Source organism: Hordeum vulgare, chromosome 3H (assembly GCF_904849725.1).
Source record: "Hordeum vulgare subsp. vulgare chromosome 3H, MorexV3_pseudomolecules_assembly, whole genome shotgun sequence".
Lineage (NCBI taxonomy): Eukaryota > Viridiplantae > Streptophyta > Magnoliopsida > Poales > Poaceae > Hordeum > Hordeum vulgare.
This window is the reverse complement of record NC_058520.1, coordinates 599,550,186-599,567,809: the sequence shown is the minus strand read 5'-3', so window position 1 is coordinate 599,567,809 and position 17,624 is coordinate 599,550,186.

The following is a 17,624-nucleotide window of genomic DNA, read 5'->3' as shown; positions in this document are numbered from 1 at the left end:
CTTAGTACGGATCTAAGGTGGGAATGGTTTTGAAAAATTTAAAGGAGAAGGAACCCATAGTTAACGAAAAGCTAGGTCATGATTCCGCTAGGATTGGCAAACTAGAGGATGTTATAACCAACTTGGGTTCCGCTTTTGCTATTGTGCAGAATACTCCAAGCTTTGCCCACAATAAGGTCACCAAGTCTGTTTTTTGTTCCCAAAAATAGTGGTGAATCATCTAGCAAGAAATATGAAAACCTTAAGATGATAAGTGATCACGCTACTTATGGTTTGAGCACCAAAGACGACGATACGTGATTCTATCGCTTTTATGCATATCTAAGGGCGTTAAACAATAGCGCTTGTTGGGAGGCAACCCAATGAATTTATATTTTTCTTTCTATTTTGTTGCATCCACACCATCATAATTCTGTTGTGATTGTGTTTTTTGTGTTTCTTTTTGTGTTTGAGCCAAGCAAAAGCTTTATGACTAGTCTTGGTAATGGTTGTTTGATCCTGCTGGAAAAAGACATAAACTTTTCGCTCACGAGATGATTTTTCATTTTATTCAGAAAGAGCTTTTGAGTTGATTCTTTTTGCCGCTGGTTGATATGCCTTTTGCCCAGGCAGTCGTAATTGTTCAGATTTTTTGAGGTACCAGAAATATACGAAGTATACAGATTGCTACAAACTGGTCTGTTTTTGACAGATTCTGTTTTTGTTGAGTTGGTTGCTTGTTTTGATGAAACTATGGTTAGTGTCGGGGGGTACTAGCCATGGAAAAGTGAGAATACAGTATCCCAACAACAATATAGATGGAATTCAAGTTTGCTACAGTACCAAAAGAAGTGGTAGTTTGTTTTCTTGTGCTAATGTTATCACGAGTTTCTGTTTAAGTTTTGTGTTGTGAAGTTTTCAAGTTTTGGGTGATGTTATCATGGACGATGAGATAAGGAGTGGAAAGAGCTCAAGCTTGGGGATGCCCAAGGCATCCCAAGCCAAATTCAAGGACACCAAAAAGCCTAAGCTTGGGGATGCCCCGGGAAGGCATCCCCTCTTTCGTCTTCAATCCATCGGTAACATTACTTGGAGCTATATTTTTGTTCACCACATGATATGTGTCTTGCTTGGAGCATCTTGTATCGTAGGAGTCTTTTCTTTTTGTTGTGTCACAATCATCCTTGCTGCACACATTTTTGAGAGAGAGAGACATGCACTCATCGTGATTTTGCTAGAATGCTCATAGTGCTTCACTTATATCTTTTGAGCTAGATACTTTTGCTCTATGTGCTTCACTTATATCTTTTAGAGAACGGCGGTGCATGACTTGGTAGTTGGCTTATGCTATGAAAGTAGTCCCAAAGGTGATAGGTACCCAAAGAGGATGGAAAAACCTCCATCTTCATGTGCATTGAGTAGAAAGAGAAGTCTTGATTCCTCTCAATTAGTTTTGAGACGTGGATTTGGTAATATTAAGAGTTATGTTAGTAGGGTGTTGTGAATCTAGAAATACTTGTGTTGAAGTTAGTGATTCCCGTAGCATGCACGTATGGTGAACCGCTATGTTAGGAAGTCGGAGCATAATTGATCTATTGATTGTCATCCTTTGTGTTGAGGTCGGGATCGCGCGATGGTTAACACCTACCAACCCTTCCCCTAGGAGTATGCGTTTAGCACTTTGTTTCGATTACTAATAAAAACTTTCGCAACAAGTATGTGAGTTCTTCATGACTAATGTGAGTCCATTGTATAGATGCACTTTCACCTTCCTCCATTGCTAGCCTCTCTAGTGCCGCACAATTCTCGCCAGTGCACAAACCTACCATATGCCTTCCTCAAAACAGCCACTATACCTACCTACTATGGCATTTTCATAGCCATTCTGAGATATATTGCCATGCAACTCCCACCGTTCCGTCTTATGACTTGTGCCGTCATTCTCATATTTCCATTGCATGATCGTAAGATAGCTAGCGAGATGTTTCCAACGTCATACGCCATGCTAGATCGTTGCACATCCCGGTACACTGCCGGAGGCATTTCCTATAAAGTCATCATCATTGTGAGCTTTCAAGCTGTGAGTAAATAAAAGTGTGATGATCATCATTATTAGAGCATTGTCCCATGTGAGGAAATAAAAAAAAGGAGGCCTAAGAGCCCAAATAATAATAAAAAAAGAGAGAGAAAAAGAGAGAAGGGACAATGTTACTATCTTTTTCAACACTTGTGCTTCATAATAGCACCATGTTCTTCATGATTGAGAGCTTCTTGCTTTGTCACCACCATAAGCTAGTGGGAATCTTCATTATAAAACTTGGCTTGTATATTCCAATGATGGGCTTCCTCAAAATTGCCCTAGGTCTTCGTGAGCAAGCAAGTTGGATGCACACCCACTAGTTTTCCTTTTGAGCTTTCACATACTTATAGCTCTAGTGCATCTCTTGTATGGTAATCCCTACTCATTCACATTGATATCTATTAATGGGCATCTCCATAGCCCTTTGATATGGCGAGTCAATGTGACCATCTCCTCATTTTTGTCTCACAACCACCACCACACTCTATTCCACCTATAGTGTTATATCCATGGCTCACGCTCATGTATTGCGTGATAGTTATAAAAGGTTTGAGAAAGTAAGACTGTGAAAACAATTACTTGGCCAATTCCGGGGTTGTCCATGATTTACATTAGTTGTGTGAGGATGATGGAGCATAGCCAGACTATATGATTTTGTAGGGATAACTTTATTTGGCCTTGTTATTTTGAAAGTTCATGATTACTTTGCTAGTTTGCTTGAAGTATTACCGTTTTCATGTCAATAGCAAACTATTGTTTTGAATCTTACGGATCTGAACATTCATGCCACGTGAAAGAAGTTGCAAAGGACAACTATGCTAGGTAGCATTCCACATCAAAAATTCATTCTTTATCACTTCCCTACTCGAGGACGAGCAGGAGTTAAGCTTGGGATGCTTGATACGTCTCCAACGTATCTATAATTTTTGATGGTTTCATGCTATTATCTTGTTAAACTTTAGATGTTTTGCATGCTTTTTATTTATTTTCTGGGAGTGACTTATTAACTTAGTGCCAAGTGCCAGTTCCTGTTTTTTCCATGTTTTTGACCCCTTTCAGAGGAGATGTTGAAACGGAGTCCAAACGGAAGAAAATCCCCGAAAAGATTTTTTCTCGAACGGAAGAAGATCGGAGAACTTGGGAGCCAAGCCATAAGAGCCCCAGGGGCCCCACAAGCCCCCACCCCGCGACCAGGGGGTCGTGCCATCCAGGCTTGTGGGCCCCCTAGAGGTCCCCTGACCTAGATCTTGCGCCTATATATTCCCAAATATTCCCAAAAAAATCAAGAGACGATCGCAATCACTTTTCCGCCGCCGCAAGCTTCTGTCTCCGCAAGATCCCATCTGGGGCACGTCCTGGTGCCCTGCTGGAGGGGGGATTCGAACATGGAGGGCTTCTTCATCAACACCATGACCTCTCCGATGATGCGTGAGTAGTTCACCATAGACCTACGGGTCCATAGCTAGTAACTAGATGGCTTCTTCTCTCTCTTGGATCTTCAATACATAGTTCTTCATGATCTTTATGGAGATCTATCCGATGTAATCTTCTTTTGCGGTGTGTTTGTCGAGATCCGATGAATTGTGGATTTATGATCACATTATCTATGAATCTTATTTGAGTTTCTTCTGATCTCTCTTATGCATGATTTCATATCCTTGTAATTCTCTTCGAGTTGTGGGTTTTGTTTGGCCAACTAGATCTATGATTCTTGCAATGGGAGAAGTGCTTGGTTTTGGGTTCATACCGTGCGGTGACCTCACCCGGTGACAGAAGGGGTAGCGAGGCATGCATCATGTTGTTGCCATCAAGGGTAAAAACATGGGGTTTTCATCATTGGTTTGAGATTATCCCTCTACATCATGTCATCTTGCTTAAAGCGTTACTCTGTTCGTCATGAACTCAATACACTAGATGCATGCTGGATAGCGGTCGATGTGTGGAGTAATAGTAGTAGATGCAGAAAGTATCGGTCTACTTGTCTCGGACGTGATGCCTATATGTATGATCATTGCCTTAGATATCGTCATGACTTTGCGCGGTTTTATCAATTGCTCGACAGTAATTTGTTCACCCATGGTGATATTTGCTATTTTGAGGGAAGCCTCTAGTGAACACTATGGCTCCCGGGTCTACTCCACACCATATTTTAAGCCTTGCACTTTTTACTTCGTTGCACTTTCCGCCTTCAGATCTCACTTTGCAATCAATCTTGAAGGGATTGACAATCCCTTTGAAGCGTTGGGTGCAAGCTCGTTTGTGTTTGCGCAGGTACTCTAGACTTGACGAGACCCTCCTTCTGGATCGATACCTTGGTTCTCAAACCGAGGGAAATACTTACTGCTCCTGTGCTGCATCACCCTTTCCTCTTCAAGGGAAAAACCGACGCAAACAAGAGAAGTAGCAAGAAGAATTCCTGGCGTTGCCGGGGAAGGACTTTTGTTGCCGTAGCACTTATCCAAGTAACTATCGCAAACTCATCTCTTGCATTAACTTTTTTTGACTTTTGCCTCTCGTTTTCCTCTCCCCCACTTCTAAAAAACAAAATTTACAAAAATATTTGCCTTTTTCGTTTGCCTTTCCTTTGCTTGTGTGCTATGTGCCTTCAATATGCTTGCATCTTCGCTTGATAAAAATCTATTTATATGGATCCTCATCCACTTGCTAATCTCTTTAAGAGATCCATTTATGTTGAACCAATTGCTAGTGAGTTGCGTGCACTCATCTCTTGCATTTACTTTGTTTGCTAGTTGCCTCTCGTTTTCCTCTCCCCCACTTCACTAATTTGCCGCTGCCGGGGACGAAGATCAAGTCAAGAACTCATCCAAATAGGTGGCACAAACTCATCTCTTGCATTTACTTTGTTTGCTAGTTGCCTCTCGTTTTCCTCTCCCCCTCTTCACCAATTTGCCTTTTTTTGCCTTTTTCCGTTTGCCTTTTCGTTTGCCCTTTTCTCTCGCTTGCTTTCTGTTCGTCTGTGTGGGATAGTCTACCTGTCCTCATGGCTAGATCCACCACTTCGAACGATACTCCTGAGAGCGAAGTTCTCAATTTCAAACAAATTGAGGAAGAAAACTTAAAGGACGCCTGGTATAGGATTTGCAATGCTCAGAGTAGATCTACCCATAAGCAATCTACTACCGCCCTGCTTCGCAGTTTTTATGTGGGTGTTTCTCCTTGGAATAGGTATATTCTTGACACCATCGTAGGTGGAAATTTCTTGGGTAGCCATACAATTGATTCTTACGGAGCTGTAATAAATTTGGTAGGCTCACCCCACTCATGGTTAATGGAACCACCTTAACTCTGGAACATGTGATGCGTAGGCTGGACGTCATTGAAAATAAAGTTGCTACGATCGAACTCATTGAGAATTTGGATAAAAAGATCCACAATCAAATCACTTAGTACGGATCTAAGGTGGGAATGGTTTTGAAAAATTTAAAGGAGAAGGAACCCATAGTTAACGAAAAGCTAGGTCATGATTCCGCTAGGATTGGCAAACTAGAGGATGTTATAACCAACTTGGGTTCCGCTTTTGCTGTTGTGCAGAATACTCCAAGCTTTGCCCACAATAAGGTCACCAAGTCTGTTTTTTGTTCCCAAAAATAGTGGTGAATCATCTAGCAAGAAATATGAAAACCTTAAGATGATAAGTGATCACGCTACTTATGGTTTGAGCACCAAAGACGACGATACGTGATTCTATCGCTTTTATGCATATCTAAGGGCGTTAAACAATAGCGCTTGTTGGGAGGCAACCCAATGAATTTATATTTTTCTTTCTATTTTGTTGCATCCACACCATCATAATTCTGTTGTGATTGTGTTTTTTGTGTTTCTTTTTGTGTTTGAGCCAAGCAAAAGCTTTATGACTAGTCTTGGTAATGGTTGTTTGATCCTGCTGGAAAAAGACAGAAACTTTTCGCTCACGAGATGATTTTTCATTTTATTCAGAAAGAGCTTTTGAGTTGATTCTTTTTGCCGCTGGTTGATATGCCTTTTGCCCAGGCAGTCGTAATTGTTCAGATTTTTTGAGGTACCAGAAATATACGAAGTATACAGATTGCTACAAACTGGTCTGTTTTTGACAGATTCTGTTTTTGTTGAGTTGGTTGCTTGTTTTGATGAAACTATGGTTAGTGTCGGGGGGTACTAGCCATGGAAAAGTGAGAATACAGTATCCCAACAACAATATAGATGGAATTCAAGTTTGCTACAGTACCAAAAGAAGTGGTAGTTTGTTTTCTTGTGCTAATGTTATCACGAGTTTCTGTTTAAGTTTTGTGTTGTGAAGTTTTCAAGTTTTGGGTGATGTTATCATGGACGATGAGATAAGGAGTGGAAAGAGCTCAAGCTTGGGGATGCCCAAGGCATCCCAAGCCAAATTCAAGGACACCAAAAAGCCTAAGCTTGGGGATGCCCCGGGAAGGCATCCCCTCTTTCGTCTTCAATCCATCGGTAACATTACTTGGAGCTATATTTTTGTTCACCACATGATATGTGTCTTGCTTGGAGCATCTTGTATCGTAGGAGTCTTTTCTTTTTGTTGTGTCACAATCATCCTTGCTGCACACATTTTTGAGAGAGAGAGACATGCACTCATCGTGATTTTGCTAGAATGCTCATAGTGCTTCACTTATATCTTTTGAGCTAGATACTTTTGCTCTATGTGCTTCACTTATATCTTTTAGAGAACGGCGGTGCATGACTTGGTAGTTGGCTTATGCTATGAAAGTAGTCCCAAAGGTGATAGGTACCCAAAGAGGATGGAAAAACCTCCATCTTCATGTGCATTGAGTAGAAAGAGAAGTCTTGATTCCTCTCAATTAGTTTTGAGACGTGGATTTGGTAATATTAAGAGTTATGTTAGTAGGGTGTTGTGAATCTAGAAATACTTGTGTTGAAGTTAGTGATTCCCGTAGCATGCACGTATGGTGAACCGCTATGTTAGGAAGTCGGAGCATAATTGATCTATTGATTGTCATCCTTTGTGTTGAGGTCGGGATCGCGCGATGGTTAACACCTACCAACCCTTCCCCTAGGAGTATGCGTTTAGCACTTTGTTTCGATTACTAATAAAAACTTTCGCAACAAGTATGTGAGTTCTTCATGACTAATGTGAGTCCATTGTATAGATGCACTTTCACCTTCCTCCATTGCTAGCCTCTCTAGTGCCGCGCAATTCTCGCCAGTGCACAAACCTACCATATGCCTTCCTCAAAACAGCCACTATACCTACCTACTATGGCATTTTCATAGCCATTCTGAGATATATTGCCATGCAACTCCCACCGTTCCGTCTTATGACTTGTGCCGTCATTCTCATATTTCCATTGCATGATCGTAAGATAGCTAGCGAGATGTTTCCAACGTCATACGCCATGCTAGATCGTTGCACATCCCGGTACACTGCCGGAGGCATTTCCTATAAAGTCATCATCATTGTGAGCTTTCAAGCTGTGAGTAAATAAAAGTGTGATGATCATCATTATTAGAGCATTGTCCCATGTGAGGAAATAAAAAAAAGGAGGCCTAAGAGCCCAAATAATAATAAAAAAAGAGAGAGAAAAAGAGAGAAGGGACAATGTTACTATCTTTTTCAACACTTGTGCTTCATAATAGCACCATGTTCTTCATGATTGAGAGCTTCTTGCTTTGTCACCACCATAAGCTAGTGGGAATCTTCATTATAAAACTTGGCTTGTATATTCCAATGATGGGCTTCCTCAAAATTGCCCTAGGTCTTCGTGAGCAAGCAAGTTGGATGCACACCCACTAGTTTTCCTTTTGAGCTTTCACATACTTATAGCTCTAGTGCATCTCTTGTATGGTAATCCCTACTCATTCACATTGATATCTATTAATGGGCATCTCCATAGCCCTTTGATATGGCGAGTCAATGTGACCATCTCCTCATTTTTGTCTCACAACCACCACCACACTCTATTCCACCTATAGTGTTATATCCATGGCTCACGCTCATGTATTGCGTGATAGTTATAAAAGGTTTGAGAAAGTAAGACTGTGAAAACAATTACTTGGCCAATTCCGGGGTTGTCCATGATTTACATTAGTTGTGTGAGGATGATGGAGCATAGCCAGACTATATGATTTTGTAGGGATAACTTTATTTGGCCTTGTTATTTTGAAAGTTCATGATTACCTTGCTAGTTTGCTTGAAGTATTATTGTTTTCATGTCAATAGCAAACTATTGTTTTGAATCTTACGGATCTGAATATTCATGTCACGTGAAAGAAGTTTCAAAGGACAATTATGCTAGGTAGCATTCCACATCAAAAATTCATTCTTTATCACTTCCCTACTCGAGGGCGAGCAGGAGTTAAGCTTGGGGATGCTTGATACGTCTCCAACGTATCTATAATTTTTGATGGTTTCATCCTATTATCTTGTCAAACTTTGAATGTTTTGCATGCCTTTTGGGACTAACTTATTAACTCAGTGCCAAGTGCCAGTTCCTATTTTTTCCATGTTTTTGACCCCTTTTAGAGGAGATTTTGAAACGGAGTCCAAACGGAAGAAAATCCCCGAAAAGATTTTCTCCGTAACGGAAGAAGATCAGGAGGCTTGAGAGCCAAGGCAGGGGGCCCAGGGACCCCAAAAGCCCTCACCCCATGGCCAGGGGGGAGGCCACGGCCCACAGGCTTGTGGCCCCCCTAGACGCCCTCTGCCCTAGGTCTTGTGCCTATATATCCCCAAAAATTCCACAAAAAAATCAGGAGATCATCGAAAGTACTTTTCCGCCGCCGCAAGCTTCTGTCTCCGCAAGATCCCGTCTGGGGCACGTTCTCGTGCCTTGCTGGAGGGGGATTCGGATACGGAGGGCTTCTTCATCAACACCATGATGCGTGAGTAGTTCACCATAGACCTACGAGTCCATACCTAGTAACTAGATGGCTTCTTCTCTCTCTTGGATCTTCAATACAAAGTTCTCCATGATCTTCATGGAGATCTATCCGATGTAATCTTCTTTTGTGGTGTGTTTGTCGAGATCCGATGAATTATGGATTTATGATCAGATTATCTATGAATCTTATTTGAGTTTCTTCTGATCTCTCTTATGCATGATTTCATATCCTTGTAATTCTCTTCGTGTTGTGGGTTTTGTTTGGCCAACTAGATCTATGATTCTTGCAATGGGAGAAGTGCTTGATTTTGGGTTCATACCGTGTGGTGACCTCACCCAGTGATAGAAGGGGTAGCGAGGCACGCATCGTGTTGTTGCCATCAAGGGTAAAAAGATGGGGTTTTCATCATTGGTTTGAGATTATCACTCTACATCATGTCATCTTGCTTAAAGTGTTACTCTGTTCGTCATGAACTCAATACACTAGATGCATGCTGGATAGCGGTCGATGTGTGGAGTAATAGTAGTAGATGCAGAAAGTATCGGTCTACTTGTCTCGGACGTGATGCCTATATGTATGATCATTGCCTTATATATCGTCATGACTTTGCGCGGTTCTATCAATTGCTCGACAGTAATTTGTTCATCCACCGTGATATTTGCTATTTTGAGAGAAGCCTCTAGTGAATACTATGCCCCCGGGTCTACTCCACACCATATTTTCACCCTTATACTTTTTACTTCGTTACACTTTCCGCCTTCAGATCCCACTTTACAAAAAATCTTGATGGGATTGACAACCCTTTTGAAGCGTTGGGTGCAAGCTCGTTTTTGTTTGTGCAGGTACTCTGGACTTGACGAGACCCTCCTTCTGGATCGATACCTTGGTTCTCAAACCGAGGGAAATACTTACTGCTCCTGTGCTGCATCACCCTTTCCTCTTCAAGGGAAAAACCGACGCAAACAAGAGAAGTAGCAAGAAGAATTCCTGGCGTTGCCGGGGAAGGACTTTTGTTGCCGTAGCACTTATCCAAGTAACTATCGCAAACTCATCTCTTGCATTTACTTTTTTTTGCCTTTTGCCTCTCGTTTTCCTCACCCCCACTTCTGAAAAACAAAATTTACAAAAATATTTGCCTTTTTCGTTTGCATTCCCTTTGCTTGTGTTCTATGTGCCTTCAATATGCTTGCATCTTCGCTTGCTGAAAATCTATTGATATGGATCCTCATCCACTTGCTAATCTCTTTAAGAGATCCATTTATGGTGAACCAATTGCTAGTGAGTTGAGTGCACTTGACTATCTCTATGGAGTTTTGCTTGAGATGCGTGAATCTGAAAATTGTGATGAAGAAATTTATGAAGTGATTCACGAGGGCTCCTTGAATGAAAAGCATGATTGCAATGGTTTCACTATGAATTCTATTAATGTCAATCATGCTAAAAATATGCAAAACCCTCAGCTTGGGGATGCTAGTTTTGCTATGTCCACTACTTGTTGCAATGATCATGATTGGGGTAATGATTTTTCTTACGATCTTGAAAATTTGTGTAGCATAAGTATTTTTTTAGGGATCGTTGTCGGTGTCAAAACCGGCAGATCTCGGGTAGGAGGTCCAGAACTATGGACTTTGGATCGATGGGTTGCAGGAAAGAGGGGGAGACGGTATTTACCCAGGTTCGAGCCCTCTTGAGGATGTAAAATCCTACGTCGTGCTTGATTATATTGATGGGGATGATGATTACTGAGTCTACCTCGAGATCGTATATGCTAAACCCTAGGCGAATCAATCTGTCTACATGGACGAGGACCCCCAGCTAATATAGTCACGAGGGGATCTAGGGTTACATACAACCGACCTAGTCTACTCTGCTTGGACGTCACACGAGCTTCGGTGCTTTCCTCCTTGAGTACGAGATGACCACACATCCTGACCATCAATTAATACGGCCCATAAGGCTAACGTCTTCATAGTAAGCTGACTACCTAAGGACCCCTTAATCCTGGACTCATTCAGTAGCCCCCGAACTAGCCTTCAACGCTGATGCGCAGGGTCTTCGCATGGTCGCGCCCAGGGTGTTCGGTTTGCAAGGCGAGTTCCCATATTTCCTCCGATCAGGAAATGATGATTTAGTCCCCGATTGACTCACAGTTACCGAAGCATCACGGGGCCCACAAATTTTAACTCTGCACAAAGATAAACAACAATTCTCGATCCTCGCATACTTTTATAAAGGCAAGCAATTTTAGCTATCCCTGACAGAACCACTTCTTATAGCAATAGGAGGTAACGCCCTTTATAAAAAAAATCAAAATATGTTCTCTGGCTCCATCGCCTCCCAGCATCGCCAAGAAACCCTAAAGCTCCAACACTCCCGGAGTCATGGAGGGTTCCTCCTCACGCCCTCTTGGCCCCCTTCCGGGGGACTGGGCCAGTCACTTCGTTTCTCTTTCCGCCTGCGCGAGCTCGAAACTCAGGGATATCTTCCCCCATCGGACTCCGCACCCACTCGCGTCGGTCTGGCCTCCGCCGATGGCAAAGCCTTCGCGGAAAACTTCCCTTCCCCTCAAAAGGGAGAACTATTTGCTTTGTTTCCGTCCTACTAAGAGGGGTGGGGTTCCCCATTCACCCTTTCCTGAGGGGTTTATTGGAGTTCTACGGGCTGCAGTTCCACAATCTCACCCCCGGTTCCATCCTTCATATCTCAGGCTTCGTGGCCTTATGCGAGATGTTCTTGGGTTGCAATCCCCACTTTGATCTATGGAGAAAGTACTTCTGCATCGTTCCCCGAACTAGAGGAACGACAATTCGGGAGGTGGGCGGAGCCAAAGTGGCGCATGATAACCCACAAGTATAGGGGATCAATTGTAGCATTTTTCGATAAGTAAGAGTGTCGAACCCAACAAGGAGCTAAAGGTAGGAAAAATATTCCCTCAAGTTCTATCGACCACCGATACAAATCTACGCACACTTTACGTTCGCTTTACCTAGAACAAGTATGAAACTAGAAGTACTTTGTAGGAGTGATAGGATAGTCTTGCAAGAAAATAAAGAACATGCAAATGAAAACTAGGGGCTGGTTAGATAAAGAGACAATTACGTTAGTTTAACAAGTGTGGAAAAGTGGTGGTAGGAGTTGCGGAATTGTTCCTAAGCAATTGACTACGTTACTAGACCGATAGCAAGTTTTATGTGGGAGAGGCCACTTCTAGCATGTCATCCCTTACGTGGAATTGTATGCACTTATGATTGGAACTATTAGCAAGCATCCGCAACTACTAACATTCATTAAGGTAAAACCCAACAATAGCAATAAGATATATTGGTCCCCCTTCAATCCCGTATGCATCAATTTCTATGCTAGGTTGAAGCTTCTGTCACCCTTGCCCTCCAATACATAGTCCTATCAACATACTACTAACCCTATGGTGTGATCCACGCGCGCGCTCATATGATGGACACCAAAGGACAGCAACATAACCACAAGAAAATTGAACCAATCATAGCAATTTATCAATCACCGATAGGACAACGAAAATCTACTCGGACATCATAGGATGGCAGCACATCATTGGATAATAATATGAAGCATAAAGCACCATGTTCAAGTAGAGGGTACAGCAGGTTGCGGGAGAGTGGACTGCTGAATATAGATGGGGGAAGGTGATGGAGGTGTTGGTGAAGATGACGGAGGTGTTGGTGAAGATCGCCGTTACACGATGATGTCTCGGGCGGCGTTCCGGCGCCGTCGGGAGAGAGGGGGAGACAGAGCCCCCTTTCTTCTTCTTCTTCTTCCTTGACCTCCTCCCTAGATGGGAGAAGGGTTTCCCCTCTGGTCCATGGTCTCCATGGCGGCGGAGGGGCGAGAGCCCCTCCGAGATTGGATCTCTCTCTCTGTGTCCTTCTGTTTCTGCGCTCCCAAATTCTCACTTTCACCGTTTCTTAAATTCCCAGAGATCCGTAACTCCGATTGGGCTGAAATTTTAATACGATTTTCTTCCGGATATTATCTTTCTTGTGGAGAAAGAAGGGCCCCAACCGCCTTAGGGATTGGTCACAAGCCTGCCAGCCGCGCCCTGGGGGGCGCCTCCTCGGCTTGTGACCTCCTCGGGCATCATTTCACGTAGATTCTTCTTCCCAAAAATCATAAATATACAAAAAAATCCCCGTAGGTTTTTTATTGCGTTTGGACTTCTTTTGGTATGGATAATCGGCAAAAAAAAACATGCAACAAACAGGAATTGGCACTAGGCACTGGATCAATATGTTAGTGCCAAAAATAGTACAAAAAGTTGCCAAAAGTATATGAAACTTGTAGAATATTGGCATGAAACAATCAAAAATTATAGATACGACGGAGACGTATCAGCATCCCCAAGCTTAATTCTTGCGTGTCCTCGAGTAGGTAAATGATTTTTTTTTGATGTGGAATGCTACCTAGCATACTCTTGATCATATAATCTAATCATGGCATGAATACTAAAACACGAGTGATTCGAAGCAATAGTCTATCATTTGACATAAAGACAATAATATTTTAAGCATACTAACAAAGCAATCATGTCTTCTCAAAATATCATGGCTAAAGAAAGTTATCCCTACAAAATCATATAGTCTGGCTATGATCCATCTTCCCCACACAACGTATTTAAATCATGCACAACCCCGGTTTTAGCCAAGCAATTGTTTCATACTTTAGTGTTCTCAAACTTTTTCAACTTTCACGCAATACATGAGCGTGAGCCATGGAGATAACACTATAGGTGGAATAGAATATGGTGGTTGTGGAGAAGACAAAATGGAGGAGGTTGTCTCACATCAACTAGGCGTATCAATGGGCTATGGAGATGCCCATCAATAGATATCAATGTGAGTGAGTAGGGATTGCCATGCAACAGATGCACTATAAGTGTATGAAAGTTAAAAAACAAACTAGTGGGTGTGCATCCAACTCGCTTGCACACGAAGACCTAGGGCAATTTGAGGAAGCCCATCATTGGAATATAGAAGCCAAGTTCTATAATGAAAATTTCCCACTAGTATATGAAAGTGACAACATAGGAGACTCTCTATCATGAAGATCATGGTGCTACTTTGAAGCACAAGTCTGGTAAAGGATAGTAGCATTGTCCCTTCTCTCTTTTCTCTCATTTTTTTGGTGGGCTTCTTTGGCCTCTTTTGTTTTTTTTATTTGGGCTTCATTGGCCTCTTTTATTACTTCCTCACATGGGACAATGCTCTAATAATGATGATCATCACACTTTTATTTACTTACAACTCGATATTTAGAACAAAATATGACTCTATATGAATGCCTCCGGCGGTGTACCGGGATGTGCAATGATCTAGCGTAGCAATGACATCAAAAAACGGACAAGCCATGAAAACATCATGCTAGCTATCTTACGATCATGCAAAGCAATATGACCATGATGGTGCATGTCATGATAAACGGAACGATGGAAGTTGCATGACAATATATCTCGGAATGACTATGGAAATGCCATAATAGGTAGGTATGGTGGGTGTTTTGAGAAAGGGTATATGGTGGGTGTAATGCATCGACGAAAGTTGCGCGGTACTAGAGAGGCTAGCAATGGTGGAAGGGTGAGAGTGCGTATAATCCATGGACTCAACATTAGTCACAAAGAACTCACATACTTATTGCAAAATTCTATTAGTCATCGAAACATGGTACTACACGCATGCTCCTAGGGGAAGGGTTGGTAGGAGTTAACCATCGCGCGATCCCGACCTCCACACAAAGGATGACAATCAATAAATAAATCATGCTCCGACTTCGTCACATAACGGTTCACCATACGTGCATGCTACGGGAATCACAAACCTTAACACAAGTATTTCTACGAATACACATTACTCACTAGCATGACTGTAATATCGCATCTTCATGTCGAAAAACTATTGCAAGGAATCAAACATATCATATTCAGTGATCTACAAGTTTTATGTAGGATTTTATGACTAAACATGTGAATGACCAACTCATGTTAACTCTCTAAATAGGTATAAGTGAAGCATGAGAGTTTAATTCTTTCTACAAAAGATATGCCCCGCTCTAACATATATAAGTGAAGCAAAAGAGCATTCTACAAATGGCGGTTTTCTATGTGTAGGGAAACAGGCAATCCAAACTTCGAATGATATAACTGAAGCACATGAAGCATTCTATAAAGGCATACTCAAAAGATATAAGTGAAGTGCGAAGAGCATTCTATAAATCAACCAAGGACTATCTCCTACCAGCATGATGCATAAAAGAAAAAGGAAAAATAATCACAAAAGATGCTCCAAGCATTTGCACATATCATGTGACGAATAAAAATATAGCTCCGAGTAAAATTACCGATAGATTGTAGACGAAAGAGGGGATGGCTTCCGGGGCATCCTCAAGCTTAGACGCTTGAGTCTTCCTTGAATATTACCTTGGGGTGCCTCGGGCATCCCCAAGCTTAGGCTCTTGCCTCTCCTTATTCCTTCATCCATCGTGGTCTCACCCAAAACTTGAAAACTTCAATCACACAAAACTCAACAAAACCTTCGTGAGATCCGTTAGTATAATAAAGTAAATCACCACTTTAGTACTGTTGTGAACTCATTCCAAATTCATATTAGCATTATATCTATTGGAATCCAACTTCACCATGGTTCATACCCCCCGATACTACCCATAGATTCATCAAAATAAGAGAACAATGCATAGAAAACAGAATCTTTTAAAACAGAACAGTCTATAGTAATCTGAACATATACCATACTTCTGATACTCCAAAAATTATGAACAATTATTAAAATTAGGGCAATTTGCATATCAATCAGCAGCAAAAATAATCAACTCAAAAGCTCTTTCTTGATAGGAACTAAAAATAATTTCTTGAGCACAAAGTTTTTGTCTTTTTAGCATGATGAAACAACTATCACCCAGACTAATCATAAAGGCTTTACTTGACACATTATTTTTATAATACAATTGAATTGTACAAGGGGATAATTATTTTTGCGAGAAACTTCCATGAAAAATTCTACATTGTTTCCATGAGCATGAACACAAGTGTTCAAGGTCGACTCTCACTTCCGCAATGCATCACCTTTTAATCGCTTCTCTTTTTTGAAAAAGTATTAAGTTCCCCTCTATATTTTTTTGTTTTTAAACTATATAAAATCACTCAACAGAAAAAAATGACTCTCAAACTTCCGGATTGTCTCCCAGGCAGCGCTTTCTTTAAAGCCATTAAGCTAGGCATAAAGTGCTCAAGTAATGGATCCACCCGGATCCCAAGGTATATCAAAGCCAATTTTAATTAACAATGATTTGTAATTTAGTAGTGAGCAAAAGGTAACATATATCATGCAATGACGAAGTCTAACTCTCTTCATATGCATTGGCATGCCATAAAAGAACAATTCATGCACATCAAGTAAAGGCCAATACATAGCATAAGCAGTTTCTTGCAATTTTATCGTATTGGAAACATAGAGAGTGGAGATGTAGTTCCTCTATCATAATAATTGCAAGTAGGAGCAGCAAGCACATGCATATTATATTCATCAAAATCATCATATGTAATAGTAGAAGGCAACCCATCTATTTAATCCCTAATAAGAGCGAACTTCTCCGATATAGTGTAGTTGGGAGAGTTCAAAAAGATAATAGGACTATCATAAGTGGGTGCGATAGCAACAATTTCATGTTTAACATAAGGAACTATAGAAAGTTCATCTTCATAAGCATCATTCATATTGGCATCATGGCCACAAGCATAGCAAGCATCAAGTTCATCAAAAAAGGATATTTCAAACGAATCCAAGGGATCATAGAAGTCAACATAGCGTTCATCCTTCGGTAAGAACGAAGGGAAATTAAACAATGTATGAGTTGAAGAGTTACTCTCATTAGAAGGTGGGCATGGGTAGCTAGTCCGCTCTTCCTCCTTTTGTTCTTCGCTCTCCTCGTCATCTTTTTCATCTAATGAGCTCACAATTTCAGCATTTTCTTCTTCCATAGTTTCCTGCAAAATATTAGTTTCTTCTTGGGCAGCGTAGAATTTCTCCATAAATCGATAAATATGGGCATTATATTCATAATTAGTATAACAATAACGAAGCATAACCAAATTTTCAGATCGGTAAGCAGCATCATCATTATCATCACACCTTTTAAACAGAGCTTCAATTTCATAAGCACCCATAAAAGCAACAAACTCTTCTATTTGCTCCACATCATAGTAATCATATATACCATTAGCAGAAGAAGCCACGGTTTTATTAGCATTAAACTTACTAGAAAAGGGAAGGTGTTTAGCCTTCATTCTAGAGCAACAAGTAATATCATATCTCGAGCATAGCTCCCAAGCATACCATTTCAACATATGAATTTGATCCCATAATAGTTTCCCTTTTTAGTCAAGCGATAATCCCTAAAGTATTCACGTTGATCCAACGTGTGTCCCATTATATAATTGAATGGGGTTTTCTCAGGATTATTAAAGAAGTGCATAATATTTTCCACATAACGAGCATCGAGGGTTTTAGGAGGTTCCCCATCTCCATGAGTAGCAAGTACACCTAATTGTTTTGGTATTTCGTGCTCCGTATCCATAAATAAAGATAGAGAACAACTTAGAACAGCAAATAAATCTACTTATTGATAAAGCAAACAAGCACACACGAGAATA